This window comes from Stegodyphus dumicola, chromosome 7 (assembly GCF_044657685.1).
Source record: "Stegodyphus dumicola isolate Sdum_Otavi_A_Nest chromosome 7, ASM4465768v1".
In the NCBI taxonomy this organism is placed as follows: domain Eukaryota; kingdom Metazoa; phylum Arthropoda; class Arachnida; order Araneae; family Eresidae; genus Stegodyphus; species Stegodyphus dumicola.
The window spans coordinates 101,228,471-101,240,219 of record NC_140774.1 but is presented as its reverse complement, the minus strand read 5'-3'; the positions used below and the strand labels follow the sequence as shown (position 1 = coordinate 101,240,219).

The following is an 11,749-nucleotide window of genomic DNA, read 5'->3' as shown; positions in this document are numbered from 1 at the left end:
CCCCGAAGCTTGCAAATTCTAAAACAGGTGATAAAACAATAAATCAGAACGATTGACAAACTTCAAAGAAAACAGCAAAAAATATTGAGTCTATCCTACCACCAGATATTCCGCAAAATAACACATTTGAAACTCTTAACGAAAATAACGAAGCTATGGAAGTTACAGATGAATCGCAGACGACTACAACACAGAATAACGCAGAAAGTAAAACGAAAATTCCCTCATTAGTCATTCCGGAAAACGATGTTGATTGGCCTGAAATAGACAAAATGCTTAGAGAAATATGTAAAAACGAATTTAAAGTTACAATCAAAGATAGACAGCTTTTCGTTTACACTACCACCGAAGCCGATTATAGAACTACAGTTGATAAATTCCAGAAAGCACAGATTAGTTTTCATACGTGCCAAATTTTCTCAGCCTCTTCAATTAAAGTTATACCTAAGAATATCTCACGATCCTACACCGAGCAAGCAATTCACACAGACTTAGAAGGCAGAAGCTTCCCTATAATTAAAGTAAAGCAATTGACGAAGAAACAGAAGATCAAATTATCCGTTTATCTATATTTTTCTTTGAACTAAAAATAAATTCTGCAGTAGAGAAAATTCATCAATTAAACAATATGTTCGGATTCAATATCACAATAGAAAAATATCAGCCCAGAAAACACCCAATTCAATGTTTCAATTGCCCGGAGATCTGGCACTCCCAAAATAACTGCTTTAAAAAGGTCAGATGCTGTAAGTACGGACAAAATCACAGATCCAATACCTGTAAATTAAAACCAGGTGAAAAACCAACTTGCATTTACTGTCACGAAAATCACGTTTCTTCTTATCGTGGTTGTAAGGTATACAGAAAAAGATTAAATCATTTAGAGAACATAGAAAAACCACAAGAAATTTCTTCTAAAGATGACTTGCCCAAATTTATTCAAGCTCCAGCCCAAACTAATCAAGAAATGCCTAAAAAAACTTTACAGTGGCAAAGTTAAGTAGAAACATTTAGCAGAAATCATTAACATTTTCAAAGATCAGAAAACCCTTTATCTCATGAAATCAATAACCACAATAGCTCAGAGAATTAAATCAGCTAAATCAAATATGCAAAAACTTTGTCTAGCTATTCAAGCCATCGAGATTATTTTGAACTTTGCAGATCAAGATTAATTCGCAACTTATTCTCAAGACAAGCATAGCCGAGCGGCAGAAATTCTCAAGCTGCAGATCCTCACATCGTGGGTTCGGGCCTCAGTCCCGTTCCAGGCCAAAAATGGCTATTCGTTTCTCCTACAATTTTTGCCAAAATATGGCTCCGCGCTTACTTCTCTTCAGGAGACTCTGCACTAGGTGAAAAAAGTACGTTCCATCTCACTGAATTCAACTTGTGGAGAACTCTTTATTATTATTATTTGTTCGCTGCCCCGAGAGAGGGCGCTACCAGCTTTCTCCCTCTTCCTCTCTGGAGGAAAATTCGAATTGGTTACTCGGTTCTTGGCTGCCGTCGGTGAAGCACGCACTCACATCTCTTTCCCTCCGTGATGTTATCGTGGCTGTAATATGACTTTCTTGATTTTTACTCATGCGGACTTGCGAACTGTAAAAATACTCATCTTGTAACTACATGCAATGTGATTGTGTATAAGTGAATATATGTTAAAATATATATCATCCTAGAATTAAATAGTATAAATGTTAATATTACCGAGTCAGATTTTGTTAACATTCAACGTGCAATCAAAAATGGCATCCATCAACAATAGCCATAAATGGTGACTCGTCAAGTTAGTGAACACGTGCCTCCTGTAACCTGGTTGAATCCTCAAGTTCTGTGATTATAATGTGCTATGAAGTGAAAATTATTTCTGTTCATGCAAACTACTAGCGTAATCCATCATTATTTTCGTGTCATCAGCAATATAGTGTGAAACACAGTTGTGCCTGCTTAACAACGTGCTTGTGAATTATCATGTGTCTCATGCAAATCGTCAAAGTGCTTTGAAGTGATCTCCATATAAATCGTACAACGTGGTTACATATCATAAAATAAGTTTTTTCGGAATATTTTTTCTATAAGTGAATTGTGTTGTGCTGAATCTGCTGCTGACTGAGCAAATATTTCTCGTATAATTCGGAGGTAAGCCACGCAAATTCTTAGTATTACTTATGCTTATATTTGGATAGCTTACCTGCAAAAGTGTTTCTCTCACATTAATGGTTACATTATTTATTTTGCACTAGTGTCGTATGTGAACTTATTAGTGACTGATTATTGTGTATTTATTTGTGTCATATTGGCAATATATATTTGTTTTTGTGAATCATGGCTCCACCACAACCCATCGCAGACGATCTTAATATTTCACGTGTTTCCGTCAAACCTCCCCCATTTTGGAAGGTCAACCCTACTTTGTGGTTTGCACAACTAGAGGCCTAGTTTGATATCGCTGGAATCACTGTTGACTCCACGAAATTCAATCATGTGATATCTGCAATCGAATCTGATATTAAAAAATTTATATCGTTTCAATTCAGTAAAAAACAGATCATTCAAAATTCTAGATAAGCAAATAAAGAAAGGTTGCTTACCTATATGATCCGCGTTCTTCGATTCTGGTCCGCCGCTTTTGTAGACTCCGATTTGGTTTCAAACTCATCTAAAATTGGCACTCTTTTGTATGAATCACTTTATTTGACATTTGACACAAAAGAGGAACAATATCTAAATCATTACACTATCAAAAAACACTTCTAACTACTTAGCATCATTGTTCTACATATCTAACAGCGTCATTAGTCTACTGCGTCAGTGTTCTAAAACAAGGAGGTTAGAATAGAAGGAGGGAAGGTTCAACTCAAACGGTGAAGCTTGGCGGCCATGTTACTGTTATCACTGTGACTTGTGCAAGGAAGTCTGTAATTGTAACATTTTTTACCCCTTTTCTTTTTGAAGCATGTCAGCTTATATTGCATATGGATGCACAAATAGATTTTCAAAAAATATTCCTGAGATTACTGTTCACTCGTAAGTATTTATTTTCTTTTTGTGTGTGTGTGTGTAATTTCATAAATATGTTAAAAAATATCACAATGTCATGTTGTTTTCTTTCCAGATGTGAAAAAAAAGACTTAATAATAATCGAAACATGTTAAATACATTTTAATGTTTTTGCTTACAGCTGGTGTCTTCGTTCCTTAACATACAATGGTATGTGCTAGTAATTAAAATGTATGATTTCAACGCTTAGGTAAATAGTTTCATAATTTTCATGAAAAGTAAGAAATCAATTGTTACTATTTTTATGAATTGTAAAAGTGTTAAATAAAGCAACGCTTTCTTTATGCATGAATTATTATTCATTTTTAAGTTTTGTGAACTGTTGCGAATATAATTTGTGCATTTGATCGAGATAAACTGTTCAGTTGTTAAAATGTTTTTGCATAAGCTTACAAATTTCTGGGCAGTATTGCGATAAACGTAAGTAAAATATTTACACAATTGAACATGTGAAAAGATATATCCAAAAATTTATATAGGTACATTTCTGTAATTCAGCTTAATTCAGGGTAATTTCTTTGAGATTTATAAATATGAAACGCGCATAAACTGAAATCATTGAATTCACATAAATCTGGTTTATTTCATTAATATTTATTTGCTTTTTGATATAAGGTTGTTGGTTGTGAAAAAAATCTATTTAAAACATTCATTTAAAAAAAAAGCAACATGTTACCATTTTTTTAGATAATTATCTGCTATTAATTTCAGGTAAAAATTATTCTAAGTGATTCTTTAATAAATTGTAATAATATTGCGAATAAATCAGAAATATCACTTCTTAAAGAAACAATTGGAAAGTATACCCAACAAGTTTATAATAAAACCTATACAAATTCTTGAAGTTATGCAGAAACATCATTTAGATTTCGAACTATTTCTTAATGATTTTCTGTACTTAGTAAATTACGGATATCATCTTTATAACTTTAAAACAAAAAAACTAACAATAGCGAAGCATTTCATTATAAATTTAAGATATTTTTACTGAAAAATCCCTGCATTTAACAGCTGAGAAACACGTACGTTTCACTACTGTATGGCAAATGTTTTGAAGTTACAAACATGGACGCCGCTTGTTCCGTGGAGCTTCATTCCCCGATAGTGGAGGAAACTGCGAACCCTCCCTCCTTCTATTCTAACCTCCTTGTTCTAAAAGCATACACTTATCGTTGCCAGTTCTCAAAAACAAACTTTCTTTTTCAATTCTCGTCGGTCTGGAGGCTCAATCCGTTCCCCAAGAGCGGAGCGTGCGTCGTTCGCGACACACTCCCCCCGATGAGTTTCACCAAGTTGAAACTCAGCCACAGTCTGGTTGAAAGTTCATGAGGTTTAATCGTTCAGGAGTTCGAATCACTTGTCCACATCTAGTTGTTTTGAGGGGATTCTGATTGAGTTCATCTGACTGATCTTTGTCAGTGGCACGAAACTCTGTAGATCCAATAGAAGTTGTAGGCTTATCACACATTTTTGGATCAGAATGCTTCTTTCTCAAACAGTTTCCTATATTATCCGTTTGTAAATGGACTTCCAACGGATAAATTCGTTGTATGGGTCGAAGGATTTCGCCACTTTTGGTGCGTAATTTTACTAAACGAACTACACCATCATTTCCTGGGATAAGTGTTATAATTTTTCCCAGAGGCCACTTAATTCTTTTCTCAGGCGTTTCTATTAACACAATGTCTCCAACCGATAGTTTAACACATTTCTCTGTTTTTAAAATATGGTTTTTCAGTTGCCCTAAGTATTCAGTTCTGAACCGTTTTCTTAGATCTTCTCTAACCTTCATCTGATATGCATACCTTTTTTGTAAGTATTTGGCATCAATAATATCTAGATCTGGAACGCCACTTTCTTTTAGATCACGAAAAAACATTGCAGGTGTCAAGGGTTCCAGTTCCAAGTCCTCGGAAATATAAGTTAATGGTCTGCAATTTAAGATATTTTCGCAATCACAGAGGATCGTATAGAGTTCTTCATATTTCAGTGAGGCATTACCTAAAACTTTTCTGAGAATGTTTTTCATCAGGCCAATCATTCTTTCCCTAAATCCACCCCACCAGGGAGAAGCTGGTGGGATAAATTTCCATTTAATGCGGTTGACAACATGATTTTTAATAAGTTTATCCCAGTCAATCATTTTTAAGAGCGAATTTGTACCAATAAAATTACTACCGTTATCAGTGTAGACAATTTCAGGTCTTCCTCTGCGTGCTATAAAACGTCGGAAAGCCAATAAAAAGTTATCTGTTGACAAAGACGTTAAAGTTCAAGATGAATTGCCCTGTATACAGCACATGTAAATAAAACGATCCACGTTTTCGATCCATTTTTTAAAAACAAAGGGCCAGCTAAGTCGATACCTGTCACTTCAAAAATAGAAGAATCTTTAACACGGTCCTTTGGCAAAGGTGCGGATTGTACCTTGGAGGGCCTCGAATCAAATCTTCTACATTTAGTGCAGTTTTCAACACTTTACGAATAGTTTTACGACTTTTCAAAATCCAGAAATTTTCTCGTAGCATTGCCATTAAAGTTTGAGTTCCGCAATGCATTTGTTGTTCATGTTTTTCCATAATCAGTTTAGAGACAACTGGATGTTCAGGAGGTAGGATTACAGGTGTTCTAAAATTTTCGAAGTCTTGTCTCATTAATATTCTTGACTTTACTCTTAAAAGACCAGATGAATCAACAAATGGTTTTAAATTTCGTAAGCGTTTATCCTTTTCTGTTTTAAAGGAGACCCTTTGCACAATTTTCCAAACAAGGACTTCAGCTGCATTCAATTCTTCGATTTCTAAGTTCTTTGACGTTGTTCTCTTTTTATCTCTGCAGTTATCAATATACATTTTTATCCAAGCTGTAACTCTAATTATTTTCTCAAAAGAAGAAATTCGTGAGAAATGCGAAAATTCTTCATCTACATTTGTTAACGAGGATACAACTGTTTTTCTTCTTTCTCGATCAATCATATCCTTGTCAGGAGAAATATCACAAGTAGGCCAACAGTCTGGATTCAACTTCAACCATGCTGGACCTTCATGCCATCTTTTGGCTTTAATAGTTTCGACAGAACATCCTCTTGACGGAATATCCGCAGGATTCAAGTTGCCAGGAACATAATTCCATGCATCAGGATTAGTAAGAGCTCGTATTTCTTTCACTCTATTCATAACAAATACACCCCAATTTTCTTCATTCTTAATCCAGTACAATGTGTTCCTTGAATCTGTCCAGTAAAACGTAGGTATATTTTCTTCCTTCAAATCTTGTTTTATAGATTTCATTAATCTTGCACCAACAACACAAGCTAATAATTCTAGTCTACAAATTGATGTGGGTTTTAGAGGAGCAACTCTAGATCGTGCTTGAACTAAATGACAAGAAATTTCATTTTCATTTTCATTTCTTAAATAAACGCAGGTTGCATATGCCATTCGGGATGCATCACAAAATATATGAAAGATAATTTCAATTCAGAATCAATATTAAGCATCATCTGCCGAGGAATTTTTATTTCTGTTAAACGATTTGCATCATTTTTCCATTTCATGTATTTCCTTTGAATTTCATCAGGAAGAGCTTCATCCCAAGTCACTTTTAATTCCCAGCAGTTTTGTAACAGAATTTTAGGAATTAAAATTATAGGGCAGGTGAATCCAATAGGGTCATAAATTTTATGAATTTCAGACAAAATTGTTCTTTTAGTAACAGGTTTGTTTTTTGATTCATTACTCCCTTAATATCACAACTTAATGTGTCATCATGCAAATTCCAAAGAAGTCCCAAAATGTTGACCGTTTTAGCTTCACAAGGATCATCGAAAAACTCATTCTCATTTAATTTATCAAGCTTCGACTTTTCTAAAATGGGTTCAACAACAAATGCATCCCTTTTATTTCGAGGATAGTTATATGCCCACTCTTGTAATTCAAATTTAGCACTTGCCAAAATTTCAGTGGCATCATTTTTTAACTTCTTTAATTCTGATTCATCATTCACACTTGTAACTAAATTATCAACGTACCAGGATTCTACTAATTTATTAGCACTCGCACGATAATTTTCTGGTACTTCATTCATTAATTTCGTTAGTGTTGCATTTAAGAGAAATGGACTGCTGGTTATTCCAAAGACCACTCTTCTATGCCTGTATATTTTCAAACGCTCAGAATTTCCCTGTTCCCACCATAAAAATCTTAAATAATCTCTGTCTTTAGGATTAAGTGCTATCTGCAGAAAAGCCTTCTTAATATCAGCGCTCACGCCAATTTTTCCCAGTCGAAATCTATTTATTATAGCTGGAACAGTATCAATCAAATTTGGACCCTTTTCCAAACAGTCATTTACGGAAGGTGATCCTTTAGTTCTTACGGATCCATCGAAAACCGGTCTTATTTTTGTCGTGGTGGAATTCATTCGAATAACAGCACGATGGGGTAAATAATGAGAGGGGTTATTAACTTCTTCCTCAGGAACAATCTCTATTATTTTATCATCTTCCCAAGATTTAAAAATTGCGTTATAATCTTCTAAAAATACCCCATCCCTTAAATTCTTCACTGTGCTCTTTAATCTCTTTTCTGCTATTTCTCGATAGTTTGGAAGTAGGAAACGATTTTCAATCCAAGGTAAACAAACTTGAAACCTTCCTTCTTCATCTCTTTTCACATTGGAAAGAAAATGTATCATTGTTTGTTTTTCTAATTCACTTTTAGTTTGACTTTCTGAAGGGTCTAATATCCCAAGAGTATCAAGTTTCCATAAATCAGAAGTTTTACTATCTGATACTAACATAGAAAATGCATAAGAACAATCATATTTATTTTCCATTTCTACGGGAATTTTCCCCATGATACTCCAGCCTAAATAAGTTTCAATGCAAACTAATCCACATTCTAACTTCTTTATTTTCCCTGTAAGCAATTTTCCCGCTATGTCTGCGCCTATGAGGATATGAATTTCAGAAGGAGAATGCTCAAACAACAATTTTTTATGCCTACCTTCAACATCATTCAAAAATATGTTATGAGTTTTTAACTCATTTAAATAAGGCTTGATGTTCAATTGTGGAATATCAGAACAAATATTCGCTTGATCAAAAGCTTTGAAGTTACACTGATAATAATCGTTTTTGATACTACTTAAACGTACAACGAACTGTTTATGAGTTTCAACCACTTCAGTTCCTCCGAACAGACTATGAATCACACTGCTTTCGTTAATACATTCGTACTGCATAGCATTAGCTAAGAATTTAGATACATAGCTTCGTTGACTCCCAGAATCAATTAAACAGCGGCAGTATTTTTCTGGACCATTGCCACGCACTCTTACAACTAAAGTTTGTAATAAAACTTTCTCTAAACATGATTTGTTCGTCAAATTGAGATCCTTCTTATTTGATTTTTTCTCATCTAAACTATTTTTGTCATAGATTAAACTGTTGTGTTTCCACCCACATGAATCACACTTTATCTTCAAAAAGCAATTTTTTGCCAAATGGTTACTCCTTTTAAGGCATAAATAACACATTCCGAGTTTCCGAAGTGACGCCTTTCTGTCTGTTACAGACTTCGGACAAGCTTTGGAAGTATGTTTTTCTTTTTCTGAATCCTCGCAAAATATGCAGCTGTTAATTGAAACCTTTAACACAGCAGCCGTTGGAATAGAAATTTTATTTATTCTTTTTTCTTTAGGAAAGTGGCTCGAATTATGGTTGTTTATTTTATCTTGAATTTGTAGCATGGATTCGCGGCACTCAATTTCCGTTTTCAAGAACTCTAATAATTCGTTTACATCGAAATTATCTTTCGATTTCCTTTTTCTTTGGAAATCAAGATTCAGTTCATTCGGAATTAATTTTAATAAAACTGGTGTCAATAACGTGCCATATGTGCCAGAAGTTACATTAAGTGATTTTAAACTTCTTATCTGTATTTCGATGTCATCATATAACTTACGTAATGCAAATATGTTGTTAGCATTCCTAACAGGTTCTAAATTTAAAAGTTTTCCCATATGTGCATTTATAATTAAATCTGTTCGACCAAAGCGTGTTTTAAGTAACTCGATTGCGGCAAAATAATTTTCACTTGATAATGCAAAACCACTAACGGCATTACAAGCAGCACCTGATAAAAATTATATCAAATAATTAAATTTGTCTGTATCTGTTAAATCACTATTCTGATGTATCGCATTGTCAAACTGGTTCCAAAATGATAACCAATTAACAGGATCGCCATTAAATTTATTGATCGATAATTTAGGCAATTTAATTTTTGAATGAGATACAGAAATATTTGAAATATCATTATTCACAATATTACCAATTGTATTCGAAACAGGAATTTCAGGTTTCCTATTCTCTTTTAACATAAATGTTAGTTTTGATTTCATGGAAATTATTTTCTCGGAATAAACTTCACAAGTTTCAAATTCCGATTCATATTCAGTGGCCTCAATTAATTCTTGTATTTGTTTATCTAATTCTTTTAGGCTGTTATGTTTTGAATCTAATAAATCAATATTTTCATTAAGAATACACAAATCGTGTTCTGTTTCTTGGAGGTATTCTTTACAATTATTTATCAACTTTGTTGTCATACTCCTAACCACAGTTCGTCTTTTCTTTAATTCTTCTATTTTAGTACACATGTTTAAATATTTCAGATAGAAAATATTTCAAATTAAAAATCAGTACTCTCAAATCATAAATAAACTTCTCAAATCAAAAGGAGATATTTTTTAAACATTCCTAAATCTTTCACTTCAAGATAGTCTACATCGGCGGTCCCTGTTCGGGCGCCAAAAAATTTATATCGTTTCAATTCAGTAAAAAACAGATCATTCAAAATTCTAGATAAGCAAATAAAGAAAGGTTGCTTACCTTTATGATCCGCGTTCTTCGATTCTGGTCCGCCACTTTTGTAGACTCCGATTTGGTTTCAAACTCATCTAAAATTGGCAGTCTTTTGTATGAATCACTTTATTTGACATTTGACACAAAAGAGGAACAATATCTAAATCATTACACTATCAAAAAACACTTCTAGCTACTTAGCATCATTGTTCTACATATCTAACAGCGTCATTAGTCTACTGCGTCAGTGTTCTAAAAGCATACACTTATCGTTGCCAGTTCTCAAAAACAAACTTTCTTTTTCAATTCTCGTCGGTCTGGAGGCTCAATCCGTTCCCCAAGAGCGGAGCGTGCGTCGTTCGCGACAATTCTCAATAACGTTTGTGATATCGTTTTACACCCACCTGTGACTGACAAATATGACACACTAAAAACACGCTTAATTGAATTGCATTCTGAAAGTGAGGAGTCAAAGATACGTACACTTCTTCAAGGGCTAGAACTTGGCGATCAACGCCCATCACAATTACTTTGCCGTATGCGAAACCTCGCTGGAGAGACCGTTGGAGAACCTTTGTTGAAATCCCTATGGATATCTCGTCTCCCGCAAAATACACAAAGTATTCTTGCTCCCTTAGTGATGATCTTCCAAAACTAGCAGTTGTAGCTGATAAAATTACAGATCTCACAACTCTCCCGCACATAAATAGTGCTGCTACGGCATCTACCTCTCCCATTGAACAGCAAGTTGCAGAGCTGACAAAGCAGGTAAATGAACTTTCGCTAGCCCTCAAAAACAGCCGTGAGCGTTCCTGTGAACGAAGAGACTATTCCCAGCGCAACAGTAGGCGTAATAGATCTAGTGAACGCTATCGACAGTATAAAGAACCGTGCAACAACATCTGTTTCTACCATACTAATCTTGGTTCCAAGGCACGAAAATGTGTTTCTCCGTGCAATTTCCGGCAGTCGGAAAACTAGATCGGTGATCGCTTGCCGGCCAACGTTTCGACCGCCACATCAATCGAATTCTTTTGGCCGATTCATCCTCAAAGCTGACTTTTTAAATTGACACCGGAGCCGATTTATCTGTCATTCCCAAGAGTTGCAGTCAGCATGCCAAAATACCAGCTGCATTGGAACTTTTTGCCGCTAACGGCACTAAAATTGCAACGTATAGCACCAAACTTTTGACCATCAATTTAAACTTACGTCGCTCATTTATTTGGCCTTTTATCCTGGCAGACGTCAATCAACCCATCATAGGTGTTGACTTTCTCACAAAGTTCAACATACTCATAGACGTTAAAAACAACCGTTTAATTGATGGACAAACAAAACTATATTCTTGCAGTAGACTTCCTAATGTGAACCCGCTCAGTACTAGCATTCATATTTTGATGGGTAACTCAAAATTTGACAAAATTCTTGCCGATTACCCTAGCTTGACGAATCCTTCGCAAACTTTTGAGAGGCCATCAATGTCAACGATTTTCCATCACATTGAAACTAAAAGACCTCCTATTTTCTCCAAACCTAGAAGATTATCTCCAGAATTGCTTCAAGCTGCACGTCAAGAGTTTGATTTTCTCCTATCAAAAGGCATCATTCAGCCTTCAAAAAGTCCTTGGGCAAGCCCCCTGCACATGGTTCGTAAGGCTAATGGCGACTGGCGACTGGCGACCGTGTGGGGATTATCGTCGCTTAAATGCCGTTACAATTCCGGATCGCTATCCCGTACCCCATATTCAGGATTGCACTCAAATGTTTTCAGGAAAGAACATATTCTCAACACTTGATTTAGCACGTGCCTATCAT

General features: G+C 35.0%; 1 pseudogene; it reads left to right on the top strand.

Moving 5' to 3' along the window:
- The first annotated feature begins 2,328 nt into the window (after positions 1-2,328).
- On the top strand, positions 2,329-10,912 carry LOC118194174 (uncharacterized; annotated as a pseudogene).
- The last annotated feature ends 837 nt before the right edge of the window (positions 10,913-11,749 follow it).